The sequence below is a fragment of the Coregonus clupeaformis genome, chromosome 19 (genome assembly GCF_020615455.1).
Source record: "Coregonus clupeaformis isolate EN_2021a chromosome 19, ASM2061545v1, whole genome shotgun sequence".
Classification (NCBI taxonomy): Eukaryota; Metazoa; Chordata; class Actinopteri; order Salmoniformes; family Salmonidae; genus Coregonus; species Coregonus clupeaformis.
The window spans coordinates 3,662,242-3,677,323 of NC_059210.1; positions in this window are offsets into that span (position 1 = coordinate 3,662,242).

A 15,082-nucleotide genomic window follows, 5' to 3' on the forward strand; every position below is an offset into this window, starting at 1 on the left:
ACAACTAGTCCACAGACAGGACCCGACTCAGACTGCCGGGATCGTTACAGTACCCCCCCCTCCGACGAACGCCACCGGGCGGACTCCCCGGAGCGCCAGGATGGAGGCGGTAGAAGTCACTGATGAGGTCAGCATCTAGGACCTGTCGCCGCGGAATCCAACTCCTCTCTTCAGGACCATACCCCTCCCAGTCCACGAGATACTGGAAACCCCGGCCCCGCCCGTCTGGAATCCATGATGCGACGCACCGTGTAGGCAGGACCACCTCCGATCATCCGAGGAGGAGGAGGAGGAGGCGGAGGAGGCAACAGAGGACTGAGGAAAACAGGCTTGAGGCAGGAGACATGAAAGGTGGGATGGACTCTGAGCGTCCTCGGGAGTTTGAGTCGAACTGCCACCGGATTGATCACCTTCTCCACCACAAACGGACCAATGAACTTCGGTAACAACTTCCTAGACTCAGTCCGTAAAGGAAGATCCCGTGTGGCCAACCAGACCCTATCTCCGGTGGTGTAGGTGGGAGCGGGGATCCGGCGACGATTCGCCTGGAGCTGATACCGGTCCGAAACTCTAAGGAGTGCTTTTCTGGCCCGATGCCAGGTCCGGTGGCAACGACGAATATGGACCTGAACAGAAGGCACTGAGAGCTCCTTCTCCTGAGAAGGGAACAAGGGAGGTTGGTAGCCATACAGGCACTGGAAGGGAGACATCCCAGTGGCAGATGTAGGGAGAGTATTGTGGGCATACTCAACCCAAGGCAACTGAGAGACCCAGGAGGTGGGGTTGGAAGAGGCCAGACAGCGTAGCGTGGATTCCATCTTCTGGTTGGCTCTCTCCGCCTGACCATTAGATTGGGGGTGAAAACCAGATGTGAGACTGACTGTAGCTCCAATGGCCAAACAGAAGGACTTCCAGACAGCAGAGGTAAACTGAGGGCCACGGTCGGAAACGATATCACTGGGCAACCCGTGGACCCTGAAAACCTCCCTAACCAGGATCTCGGACGTCTCCGAGGCAGAGGGAAGCTTGGCAATAGGCACAAAGTGGGCGAACTTGCTGAATCTGTCCACGATAGTCAGAACGACCGTGTTCCCCTCAGAAGCGGGCAACCCAGTGACAAAGTCCAGGGCCAGATGCGACCATGGTCGCCGGGGAATAGGAAGGGGGTGAAGTAGTCCAGAGCTGGGCCGATTGGTACTCTTATTCTGCGCACACACTGGACAGGCAGCAACATAACCCCGAGTATCCTCGGCCATGGCAGGCCACCAAAAACGTCTGCGAAGAAACGCCATTGTCCGAGCCACGCCAGGGTGACAAGCCATCTTGCTGGCGTGGGACCATTTGAGGACAGCAGGACGAACCGACTCAGGCACAAACAACCGACCGGGTGGACCGTTACCGGGACCGGGCTGAGTCCGAAGGGCCGCCAGCACCTCCTCCTCAATCTTCCACATAACTGCTCCCACGACGCAGTTCCGGGGGAGAATTGTCTCGGTCTTGGACCCACTCTCCTCCGTCTTGGAGAACATCCGGGACAAGGCGTCCGCCTTGCCGTTCTTAGATCCAGGTCGGAACGTCAGGGAAAACTTGAATCGTCCGAAAAACAACGCCCACCTGGCCTGACGGGAGTTGAGACGTTTAGCCGATTGCACGTAAGCAAGATTCTTGTGGTCAGTCCAGACAATAAACGGTTGCTCCGCCCCCTCCAACCAGTGGCGCCACTCCTCCAAGGCAAGTTTCACCGCGAGAAGCTCCCGGTTACCCACATCGTAATTCCTCTCCGCAGGCGAAAGGCGACGAGAGTAGTAGGCGCAGGGATGGAGTTTACTGTCCGTGGAGCATCGCTGCGACAGGATGGCGCCAACTCCCACATCAGACGCGTCCACTTCAACGACGAACTGACGGGCCGTGTCCGGTTGAGAGAGAATCGGTGCGTTGGTGAATCGCCTCTTCAAATCCAGAAACGCTCGATCCGCCTCCGGATTCCACTTGAAGGTCCTGATACTGGAAGTCAAGGCAGTTAACGGAGCGGCCACACGGCTGTAATCCCGGATGAATCTGCGGTAGAAATTCGCAAACCCCAAAAATCTCTGGAGCTGCAATCTCGTACCGGGCTGGGCCCATTCCAGAACCGCTCTAACCTTCTCCTGGTCCATCCTAATCTCTCCCCTGGAGATGATGTACCCGAGAAAGGATGTCGTGTGGGCGTGAAACTCGCACTTCTCGGCCTTCACGAACAGGCGATTCTCCAACAATCGCTGCAGAACCTGCCGGACATGCTGGACGTGGTCGGAAGGTTCCTTCGAGAAGATCAGAATGTCATCCAGGTAAACAAACACAAAGAGACCGATCATATCTCTCAGGACGTCGTTCACCATACTCTGGAATACCGCTGGAGCATTGGTCAGTCCAAACGGCATCACCTGATACTCAAGTGACCCATCGGTGTATTGAAACCCGTCAACCACTCGTCCCCCTCTCTGATCCGGACCATGTGATACGCATTGCGTAGGTCTAGCTTGGTGAACACCGTAGCACCCTGTAAGGAGTCGAAGGCAGAACTCATCAAGGGCAGGGGATACTTGTTCTTGACCGTGATGTCATTCAACCCCCGATAATCAATACACGGTCGAAGAGAGCCATCCTTCTTACCCACAAAGAAGAATCCTGCCCCCAGGGGTGATGACGAGGGACGAACGAGACCAGCAGCTAGGGACTCCTTGATGTAGGTCTCCAAAGCCTCACGTTCAGGTCGGGAGATACTGTATAACCTTCCCTTGGGGTAGACAGCTCCAGGGAACAGGTTGATGGCACAATCATATGGTCGGTGGGGGAGGGAGTGACAGAGCCTTCTGCTTACTGAAAACTTTCCCCAAATCGTGATATGTCTCGGGAACCAGGGACAAATCTGGGGGTTTAGCCTCAATCACCTGACTGGGAACCGAATGGGGGCAGGCAGTCTTGAGACAGTTAGCATGACAATCAAGGCTCCAACTCGTTACCTTGCCCGTCACCCAATCGAACGTGGGATTGTGTTCCTTCAGCCAGGGGTATCCAAGGACCAGAGGAACCTGGGAAGACGGCAGAATGAAGAATGAAATCATCTCAGAATGATTCCCCGACAACCGCATCTTAACCGGTTCAGTCCTCATCGTGATACGTGCCAGACTACTGCCGTCCAGAGTGGTAGCTTCAATGGCTTCCCGGCAATTGCTCCTTGGAAAGCCCCAGCTGTTCCACCAACTCGGCATCTAGAAAGCTTCCATCGGCACCTGAATCGATAAAAGCGTTAATCGCTAAGCTCTGATTCCTGTTCATAAGGGTAGCCGGGAAACGGGGTCTGACAGAGGTATTGAGAGGTCGAAACTGGCTCGCTAAAAGTCCTCCCAACTTTAGCGAGCCGCGCAGTTTGACGCACCCGACTGGAACCTGAGAAGCTGATCGGTTGGACGGAGCCCATTGCTTCTCCCTCCTTCGCTCTCGGACTCGATTATCCACCCGAATAGACAAGGCTACCAAGCTGTCCAGGTCACTAGACTCCGGATAGGAGATCAACTCATCCTTGAGCTGCTCCGACAGACCCTGGTAAAAGGCCGCTTGCAGAGCCTCCTCATTCCACCCACTCTCCACAGCCAACGTCTTGAACTCGATCACGAAGTCGGCCACGCTGCGAGTTCCTTGGCGAAGAGAAAACAGGCGCCTAGCTGCGTCCCTCCCTCGGACGGAATGGTCGAAGAGCTTCCTCATCTCGGCCGTGAACCCCTGGTATGAAGCCATGCAGGGATCCTGTCGTTCCCAAACGGCTGAAGCCCACTCCAGCGCTCGACCACGCAGCAACTCAATCACAAAGGCTATCCTAGCCTTGTCTGTGGCATAAGAGTAGGGCTGTAGATCGAACACTAATCCACACTGCATAAGGAAGGAACGGCATCTTCCCAGCTCCCCCTCATATTTCTCCGGTGTCGGAACCTTGGGCTCACGGAAGGACACAGCTTCAGAAGCGGCAGGCGAGATGGGTGAAACCGGTAGTGGATCTTCCACCGGACACTTGCGTTGGTTCTGGACCTCCGTCAGACCGGTAGAAAGGTTCCGAACTGACAACGCGATCTCCTGTAGTACCGTGCTATGATGGCCCAACATCTTCTCCTGCTGGGTAATGGCATGGCGAACAGAGTCCAGGTCCGCTGGGTTCATTACTGGCCGGATCGTTCTGTCACGAGTTGCTAAGCCAGAACCCAGAAGCAGACCAGGACAAGGTAAGTTGAAACGAAGGTGAGTGTTTATTTACAAGTTCAAGAGTGATGCTGAATAATCCAGGGAACAGAGCGGGCGGCGTTGATTAGTTGTTGGGGGTGCAGTGGTTGATCCCATCCTGGGTCGGCAGCCGCCGACCACCAGGCAGAGGTTGGATGAAGGTTCCGGACGGGTGACTGCAGATGGAACAAAACGGGGGTAAGTAAGCAACAAACCAACAAGGTGCAAAAACAACAAAACTAACGCTAGGCTCTAAGACTGATACTCTGGTAAACCTACTGTTCATGGCTAACGATCCGGCAGGGAATGGATGTTAGGCCAGAGCCTAAGAAGGGTGATGATCAGGACCAGGTGTGCAGATTGCTGATGGGATGCAGGTGCGGAAATCAAGAGAGCTCCCCGGAGCGTTCCAGAACCCTCGGGAAACTGGAGATCACGAACATAACAACTAGTCCACAGACAGGACCCGACTCAGACTGCCGGGATCGTTACAGTAACTCTTCTGACGTCAAGTCTCGCACACCCAAATACCTCTCTGCAGCTGCCACCACAACCTCAATTTTCTGCGACTTACGTTCCATCCCTGCAGTACAGTTGATAACCATTGCTATAAATGCTAAAAAGCCAATCTTACTGAAACATATATCACTTGTTGGTTTATCCCTCTGTACTGGTACAGATCTACTCACACCACTGCTCTCAGGATCCCTTCCCTTGATCCATCTTCCTCTACTTTCTTCACTGCCTCAGCATATGACAATTTCTGCACTACTCTAACCCTGGAAACCTCAACCTGCCTCTCTTGCACGGGACATTTCTGATCCCCACCCCCATGGGCACCCCTACAATTAAAACATACCACTACTTTTGCCAATGCTACACATTCCTTTGTCTCATGCCCTTCTGCACACTTCTCAAACCTAGGAACCTCCCTCTTACACACTGCTGCCACATGCCCATAAGCTTGACACCTGTAACATTTTAATTTATTCGGCACAAAAGCTCGTACAGGATAACTTATATATCCTAACATCACTTTGTTGGGGAAAGACTCAACATCAAAACTCAAAAGAACAGACAACGACTTTTGTTTCACCACTCACGCCACCCTGTCTGCTTTGAACCAAATGACAAGCACCACAAACACAGGGATTCTTCCCCTTCAGTTGGTCAGCTTTCACATTTACCATTACCCCTTTCAATGGCGCCGTTTTCTTGAGATCAAAACAATTCACATCTCTTGCCCCCATTCGTTTAACGCGGAGCGCCCGCTCCCTCTGATCAGCAGAAACACAAACAATTATCACAAGACCCCTTCTGGTTACCCTCACTGATTCCACAGCACCCAACTCTGTTTTCACCCACCCTGAAACCACAAATGGATCAGCCAAAAGGCAAGGGTCCACTTTTTCCAAAAACTTCACTCCTACTGTCACAGACTCATCTTTATCCTGACCCTCGGTGCAAGCTTCGGGCTCTGAGAACTTCACCACAGCTACCACCTCCAAAACTTCGCCCTCATTCACTTCCATTTCTCCTCCTGTCTTCAACTCACTCTGCTTACACTTTCTAACATTATTTCTTTCACAAACCATCTCCCTTTTTTCCACCATTTTTAACCAACTCAAGCTCACCCTCTTCCTCCCTCTCTCTCTTAGACCTCCTCCGTATTCCAAGTATACGTCTCCTTATGATAATACTGCACATCTCCTGACATACAGTGGGGAAAAAATGTATTTAGTCAGCCACCAATTGTGCACGTTCTCCCACTTAAAAAGATGAGAGAGGCCTGTAATTTTCATCATAGGTACACGTCAACTATGACAGACAAATTGAGGGGAAAAAATCCAGAAAATCACATTGTAGGATTTTTTATGAATTTATTTGCAAATTATGGTGGAAAATAAGTATTTGGTCACCTACAAACAAGCAAGATTTCTGGCTCTCACAGACCTGTAACTTCTTCTTTAAGAGGCTCCTCTGTCCTCCACTCGTTACCTGTATTAATGGCACCTGTTTGAACTTGTTATCAGTATAAAAGACACCTGTCCACAACCTCAAACAGTCACACTCCAAACTCCACTATGGCCAAGACCAAAGAGCTGTCAAAGGACACCAGAAACAAAATTGTAGACCTGCACCAGGCTGGGAAGACTGAATCTGCAATAGGTAAGCAGCTTGGTTTGAAGAAATCAACTGTGGGAGCAATTATTAGGAAATGGAAGACATACAAGACCACTGATAATCTCCCTCGATCTGGGGCTCCACGCAAGATCTCACACAGTGGGGTCAAAATGATCACAAGAATGGTGAGCAAAAATTCCAGAACCACACGGGGGGACCTAGTGAATGACCTGCAGAGAGCTGGGACCAAAGTAACAAAGCCTACCATCAGTAACACACTACGCCGCCAGGGACACAAATCCTGCAGTGCCAGACGTGTCCCCCTGCTTAAGCCAGTACATGCCCAGGCCCGTCTGAAGTTTGCTAGAGTGCATTTGGATGATCCAGAAGAGGATTGGGAGAATGTCATATGGTCAGATGAAACCAAAATATAACTTTTTGGTAAAAACTGAACACGTCGTGTTTGGAGGACAAAGAATGCTGAGTTGCATCCAAAGAACACCATACCTACTGTGAAGCATGGGGGTGGAAACATCATGCTTTGGGGCTGTTTTTCTGCAAAGGGACCAGGACGACTGATCCGTGTAAAGGAAAGAATGAATGGGGCCATGTATCGTGAGATTTTGAGTGAAAACCTCCTTCCATCAACAAGGGCATTGAAGATGAAACGTGGCTGGGTCTTTCAGCATGACAATGATCCCAAACACACCGCCCGGGCAACAAAGGAGTGGCTTCGTAAGAAGCATTTCAAGGTCCTGGAGTGGCCTAGCCAGTCTCCAGATCTCAACCCCATAGAAAATCTTTGGAGGGAGTTGAAAGTCCGTGTTGCCCAGCGACAGCCCCAAAACATCACTGCTCTAGAGGAGATCTGCATGGAGGAATGGGCCAAAATACCAGCAACAGTGTGTGAAAACCTTGTGAAGACTTACAGAAAACGTTTGACCTGTGTCATTGCCAACAAAGGGTATATAACAAAGTATTGAGAAACTTTTGTTATTGACCAAATACTTATTTTCCACCATAATTTGCCAATAAATTCATAAAAAATCCTACAATGTGATTTTCTGGATTTTTTTTCTCATTTTGTCTGTCATAGTTGACGTGTACCTATGATGAAAATTACAGGCCTCTCTCATCTTTTTAAGTGGGAGAACTTGCACAATTGGTGGCTGACTAAATACTTTTTTCCCCCACTGTACATCTTGTTCTTGCCTTCTCAAGGGACGCCATTTAACCGGCTGTCACAATCTCCGTACAATCAGCACGAACCCCTCGGGAGTCTTCAATAATGTTCCAACAACAGCACCTAGAGCCCCACAGAGGATGCGTTACAATACCCATAAAACCTAGCGGTCAAACACGGAAATAGTTCTAATCGTCTTTCCACCATAACATTTTTGACATAGTGAATTTTACAAACACTTCAAATGTATTATGTTTGGTGTAGGCTTACCATGGCGTGACATTTTCATAACTGTTTAATTTTCTCTCAGACAAGGTGAGTTTTATCAATATATTCGCCTCAATGTACTCTCAAAAAGTTTGAAATGCTAATTAACAACAGAGAAGACCTCAGCAAGACTCCAAATTCCTGCAGGATGCACCTGCATGTCATCTCTAGCCGGCACTGTCAGCTACCGTTCACCAGTGCCATCAGAGACCTTATGTCCCCTTTCTCTGTCTTAGTTAGCCACTGACTACACTTTAGCTAGCTAGTTAGCAGAGCAGTAGATCAAACAAATATTTTTGTTTTACTAAGCGTAGATAATTGTTTGTACAATATGTTGACTTTGGTGTCTAGTTATGACCTTAAGGCATTTTTCAAGGATGAGCATTAAAAGGGGAGAAGACCACTATAAGTCTGGCCATGTGGAGAAGTGCAGCTATAGTGAGGGGCAACTTACCGGTCTGGTCCAGCATGAATGGTAAAGTTTATCCTGTGTCGCTGAATGTAGCTATTAAGATAGGTTTCAGCATTTTAGCAATTCTATGTGTTCTATACAGCTGTCAACATTCTACAAGGAAAGAGCCACGTAATCAATTATATAATCATTAACCAGATTACCCCAGATACCAGACTTAGATGAGTGATAACTCAGTTGTAGAATGTTGTCATTGATGAGAATGAATCAAAAAATCTATTGACATTCAGAATGATTTACTTTATTTAGATATACATTTACATTTTAGTCATTTAGCAGACGCTCTTATCCAGAGCGACTTACAGTTAGTGAATACATATTTTTTTATACTGGCCCCCCGTGGGAATCGAACCCACAACCCTGGCGTTGCAAACGCCATGCTCTATCAACTGAGCTACATCCCTGCCGGCCATTCCCTCCCCTACCCTGGACGACGCTGGGCCAATTGTGCGCCGCCCATGAGTCTCCCGGTCGCGGCCGGCTGCGACAGAGCCTGGATTCGAACCAGGATCTCTAGTGGCACAGTTAGTACTGCGATGCAGTGCCTTAGACCACTGCGCCACTCAGGAGATATCCAGCCTGTATTGTAGTTGCATGACCAGAGACAAATCTTCAAAGGCACAGTATTTATTTATTCGGAGTGGTACATGCATTCACACAGTCTTGATTAATAGGATCCTTCCCACTGTATGATTGATATGTCAAGTGATAAAATCCCAATTTATAAATTAAAAGTTTATGGAGAAACTGCACTTGAAAATTAGTTTATAAAATATTCTACACTCTAATGACATCAACCAAATCAAACTCGTTTTAGAGAATTTGGCAGTATGTCCAACCGGCCTCACAACCTCAGACCACAAGTAACCACGCCAGCCCAGGATCTCCACATCCGGCTTCTTCACCTGTGGGATCGTCTGAGACGAGCCACCCGGAGAGCTGATGAAACTGAGGAGTATTTCTGTCTGTAATAACTCACTTTTGTGGGGAAAAACTCATTCTGATTGGCTGGGCCTGGCTCCCCAGTGGGTAGGCCACTGCCCAGTCATGTAAAATCCGTAGATTAGGGCCTAATGAATTTATTTAAATTGACTGATTTCCTTATATGAACTGTAACTCAGTAAAATCATTGAAATTGTTGCATGTTGCTTTTATATTTTTGTTCAGTACACATATAAGTTTTGCTCAAAGCAGCCAACTAAAGTAATTTATACCATGACATTGAATACTTGTTTCTGGTTGACTTGAAGGGCATTCTAGAGCATGTATTACTTAAGCGATAATGCCCGAGAAGCCGGTGTTTGGAGGATATATTGGCACAGATGTTGTTAGGCCAGAGACGAAGTCGAAGGCCGGCAAACCGTGCCAATATATCCTCCAAACACCGGCTTCGAGGGCATTATCACTTTTATACAACAGGTTACCAACATACTCAAATAATGATTAAAAAAATGTTATTTTTATGAATTTATTCATACTATTTCATCCTTCCACAAGATATATTCTCGACACAAATCTAGGTTTGCTAGCCAAGCCGTTCGTTCTAATGTTCCATTGCCATACTGGCTGGCAACATTCTTATCCCTTCCTTGCTAGCTAGCCAACTATGGCTAACTTACAGTCACGTCAAAAAGTGCAGCCAGAATAACAGCAAAGTAGCTGCATTTGCATTTGTTTAAGCTGTTTTTCTAGTGATATTTATTTGCATACATCCATAAGTATGTATGCAAGCTGGAAAGACTGCAAACTAGCTGCACTTAGTTTCTTTTGACCTTTTTTCAATTGACATGTCTTTGTATATACAGTGGGGAGAACAAGTATTTGATACACCGCCGATTATGCAGGTTTTCCTACTTACAAAGCATGTAGAGGTCTGTAATTTTTTATCATAGGTACACTTCAACTGTGAGAGACGGAATCTAAAACAAAAATCCAGAAAATCACATTGTATGATTTTTAAGTAATTAATTTGCATTTTATTGCATGACATAAGTATTTGATCACCTACCAACCAGTAAGAATTCCGGCTCTCACAGACCTGTTCGTTTTTCTTTAAGAAGCCCTCCTGTTCTCCACTCATTACCTGTATTAACTGCACCTGTTTGAACTCGTTACCTGTATAAAAGACACCTGTCCACACACTCAATCAAACAGACTCCAACCTCTCCACAATGGCCAAGACCAGAGAGCTGTGTAAGGACATCAGGGATAAAAGTGTAGACCTGCACAAGGCTGGGATGGGCTACAGGACAATAGGCAAGCAGCTTGGTGAGAAGGCAACAACTGTTGGCGCAATTATTAGAAAATGGAAGAAGTTCAAGATGACGGTCAATCACCCTCGGTCTGGGGCTCCATGCAAGATCTCACCTCGTGGGGCATCAATGATCATGAGGAAGGTGAGGGATCAGCCCAGAACTACACGGCAGGACCTGGTCAATGACCTGAAGAGAGCTGGGACCACAGTCTCAAAGAAAACCATTAGTAACACACTATGCCGTCATGGATTAAAATCCTGCAGCGCACGCAAGGTCCCCCTGCTCAAGCCAGCGCATGTCCAGGCCCGTCTGAAGTTTGCCAATGATCATCTGGATGATCCAGAGGAGGAATGGGAGAAGGTCATGTGGTCTGATGAGACAGAAATATAGCTTTTTGGTCTAAACTCCACTCGCCGTGTTTGGAGGAAGAAGAAGGATGAGTACAACCCCAAGAACACCATCCCAACCGTGAAGCATGGAGGTGGAAACATCATTCTTTGGGGATGCTTTTCTGCAAAGGGGACAGGACGACTGCACCGTATTGAGGGGAGGATGGATGGGGCCATGTATCGCGAGATCTTTGCCAACAACCTCCTTCCCTCAGTAAGAGCATTGAAGATGGGTCGTGGCTGGGTCTTCCAGCATGACAACGACCCGAAACAAACAGCCAGGGCAACTAAGGAGTGGCTCCGTAAGAAGCATCTCAAGGTCCTGGAGTGGCCTAGCCAGTCTCCAGACCTGAACCCAATAGAAAATCTTTGGAGGGAGCTGAAAGACCGTATTGCCCAGCGACAGCCCCGAAACCTGAAGGATCTGGAGAAGGTCTGTATGGAGGAGTGGGCCAAAATCCCTGCTGCAGTGTGTGCAAACCTGGTCAAGACTTACAGGAAACGTATGATCTCTGTAATTGCAAACAAAGGTTTCTGTACCAAATATTAAGTTCTGCTTTTCTGATGTATCAAATACTTATGTCATGCAATAAAATGCAAATGAATTACTTAAAAATCACACAATGTGATTTTCTGGATTTTCTGGATTTTTGTTTTAGATTCCGTCTCTCACAGTTGAAGTGTACCTATGATAAAAATTACAGACCTCTACATGCTTTGTAAGTAGGAAAACCTGCAAAATCGGCAGTGTATCAAATACTTGTTCTCCCCACTGTATATCCATAAAAATTATGCCAGCTGATTCATGATTTCAACTGGCTGAGAAACGCTGCCTGCCTGTCTGTCTCATCCCGACTCCCGACATATTCATTACTATTGGAAGCTGGAGATCAAATTTGAATATTGAAACAATGTTGTAAATGTTGGAGAGACAGACAGCACGATTTATACAAATCTCCGCTGCTAAAATCTAAATGTTAGTCTAAAAGAAATGTGAGATAATGTCTAGATGCTTTTTATAGTGGAGATCAAGTTTATAAATTGCTTAGCTGGGCTGATGAGACAGTGGATTGCGCAATCAGATGGAACAGAGTCATAGATTTAGCCGGTGCAGTAACTTGTGGAATAGACACCGGCTGGAATGCGGTTTTAAACACTCAGTATTCAGGATTAGACCCACCAGTTGTATAATTAAGCAATAAGGCCTGAGGGGGTGTGGTATATGGCCAGTATACCATGGCTAAGGGCTGTTCTTATGCACGACGCATCGCAGAGTGCCTGGACACAGCCCTTAGCAGTGGTATATTGGCCATATACAGTTGAAGTCAGAAGTTTACATACACTTAGGTTGGAGTCATTAAAACTTGTTTTTCAACCACTCCACAAATGTCTTGTTAACAAACTATAGTTTTGGCAAGTCAGTTACAACATCTACTTTGTGCATGACACAAGTCATTTTTCCAACAATTGTTTACAGACAGATTATTTCACTTATAATTCATGTATCACAATACCAGTGGGTCAGAAGTTTATATACACTAAGTTGACTGTGCCTTTAAACAGCTTGGAAAATTCCAGAAAATGATGTCATGGCTTTAGAAGCTTCTGATAGGCTAATTGACACCATTCGAGTCAATTGGAGCTGTACCTGTGGATGTATTTCAAGGCCTATCTTCAAACTCAGTGCCTCTTTGCTTGACATCATGGGAAAATCAAAAGAAATAATCGAAAAAAATAGTAGTCCTCCACAAGTCTGGTTCATCCTTGGGAGCAATTTCCAAAGGCCTGAAGGTACCACGTTCATCTGTACAAACAATAGTACGCAAGTATAAACACCATGGGACCACGCAGCCATCATACCGCTCAGGAAGGAGATGCGTTCTGTCTCCTAGAGATTAACGTACTTTGGTGTGAAAAGTGCAAATCAATCCCAGAACAACAGCAAAGGACCTTGTGAAGATGCTGGACGAAACCGGTACAAAAGTATCTACAGTGAGGGAAAAAAGTATTTGATCCCCTGTTGATTTTGTACGTTTGCCCACTGACAAAGAAATGATCAGTCTATCATTTTAATGGTAGGTTAATTTGAAGTGAGAGACAGAATAACAACAAAAAAATCCAGAAAAACGCATGTAAAAAATGTTATAAATTGATTTGCATTTTAATGATGGAAATAAGTATTTGACCCCCTCTCAATCAGAAAGATTTCTGGCTCCCAGGTATCTTTTATACAGGTAATGAGCTGAGATTAGGAGGACACTCTTAAAGGGAGTGCTCCTAATCTCAGTTTGTTACCTGTATAAAAGACACCTGTCCACAGAAGCAATCAATCAATCAGATTCCAAACTCTCCACCATGGCCAAGACCAAAGAGCTCTCCAATGATGTCAGGGACAAGATTGTAGACCTACACAAGGCTGGAATAGGCTACAAGACCATCGCCAAGCAGCTTGGTGAGAAGGTGACAACAGTTGATGCGATTATTCGCAAATGGAAGAAACACAAAATAACTGTCAATCTCCCTCGGCCTGGGGCTCCATGCAAGATCTCACCTCGTGGAGTTGCAATGATCATGAGAACGGTGAGGAATCAGCCCAGAACTACACGGGAGGATCTTGTCAATGATCTCAAGGCAGCTGGGACCATAGTCACCAAGAAAACAATTGGTAACACACTACGCCATGAAGGCCTGAAATCCTGCAGTGCCCGCAAGGTCCCCCTGCTCAAGAAAGCACATATACAGGGCCGTCTGAAGTTTGCCAATGAACATCTGAATGATTCAGAGGAGAACTGGGTGAAAGTGTTGTGGTCAGATGAGACCAAAATCGAGCTCTTTGGCATCAACTCAACTCGCCATGTTTGGAGGAGGAATGCTACCTATGACCCCAAGAACACCACCCCCACCTTCAAACATGGAGGTGGAAACATTATGCTTTGGGGGTGTTTTTCTGCTAAGGGGACAGGACAACTTCACTGCATCAAAGGGACGAGGCCATGTACTGTCAAATCTTGGGTGAGAACCTCCTTCCCTCAGCCAGGGCATTGAAAATGGGTCGTGGATGGATATTCCAGCATGACAATGACCCAAAACACACGGCCAAGGCAACAAATGAGTGGCTCAAGAATAAGCACATTAAGGTCCTGGAGTGGCCTAGCCAGTCTCCAGACCTTAATCCCATAGAAAATCTGTGGAGGCAGCTGAAGGTTCGAGTTGCCAAACGTCAGCCTCGAAACCTTAATGACTTGGAGAAGATCTGCAAAGAGGAGTGGAACAAAATCCCTCCTGAGATGTGTGCAAACCTGGTGGCCAACTACAAGAAACATCTGACCTCTGTGATTGCCAACAAGGGTTTTGCCACCAAGCACTGAGTCATGTTTTGCAGAGGGGTCAAATACTTATTTCCCTCATTAAAATGCAAATCAATTCATAACATTTTTGACATGCGTTTTTCTGGATTTTTTTGTTGTTATTCTGTCTCTCACTGTTCAAATAAACCTACCATTAAAATTATAGACTGATCATGTCTTTGTCAGTGGGCAAACGGACAAAATCAGCAGGGGATCAAATACTTTTTTCCCTCACTGTATATCCACAGTAAAACGAGTTCTATATCAACATAACCTGAAAGGCCGCTCAGCAAGGAAGAAGCCACTGCTCCAAAACCGCCATAAAAAAGCCAGACTACGGTTTGCAACTGCACATGGGGACAAAGATCGTACTTTTTGGAGAAATGTCCTCTGGTCTGATGAAACAAAAATAGAACTGTTTGGCATAATGACCATCGTTATGTTTGGAGGAAAAAGGGGAACGCTTGCAAGCCGAAGAACACCATTCCAACCGTGAAGCACGGGGGTGGCATCATCATGTTGTGGGGGTGCTTTGCTGCAGGAGGGACTGGTGCACTTCACAAAATAGATGGCATCACGAGGAAGGAAAATGATGTGGATATATTGAAGCAACATCTCAAGACATCAGTCAGGAAGTTAAAGCTTGGTCGCAAATGGGTCTTCCAAATGGACAATGACCCCAAGCATACTTCCAAAGTTGTGGCAAAATGGCTTAAGGACAACAAAGTCAAGGTATTGGAGTGGCCATCACAAAGCCCTGACCTCAATCCTATAGAAAATGTGTGGGCAGA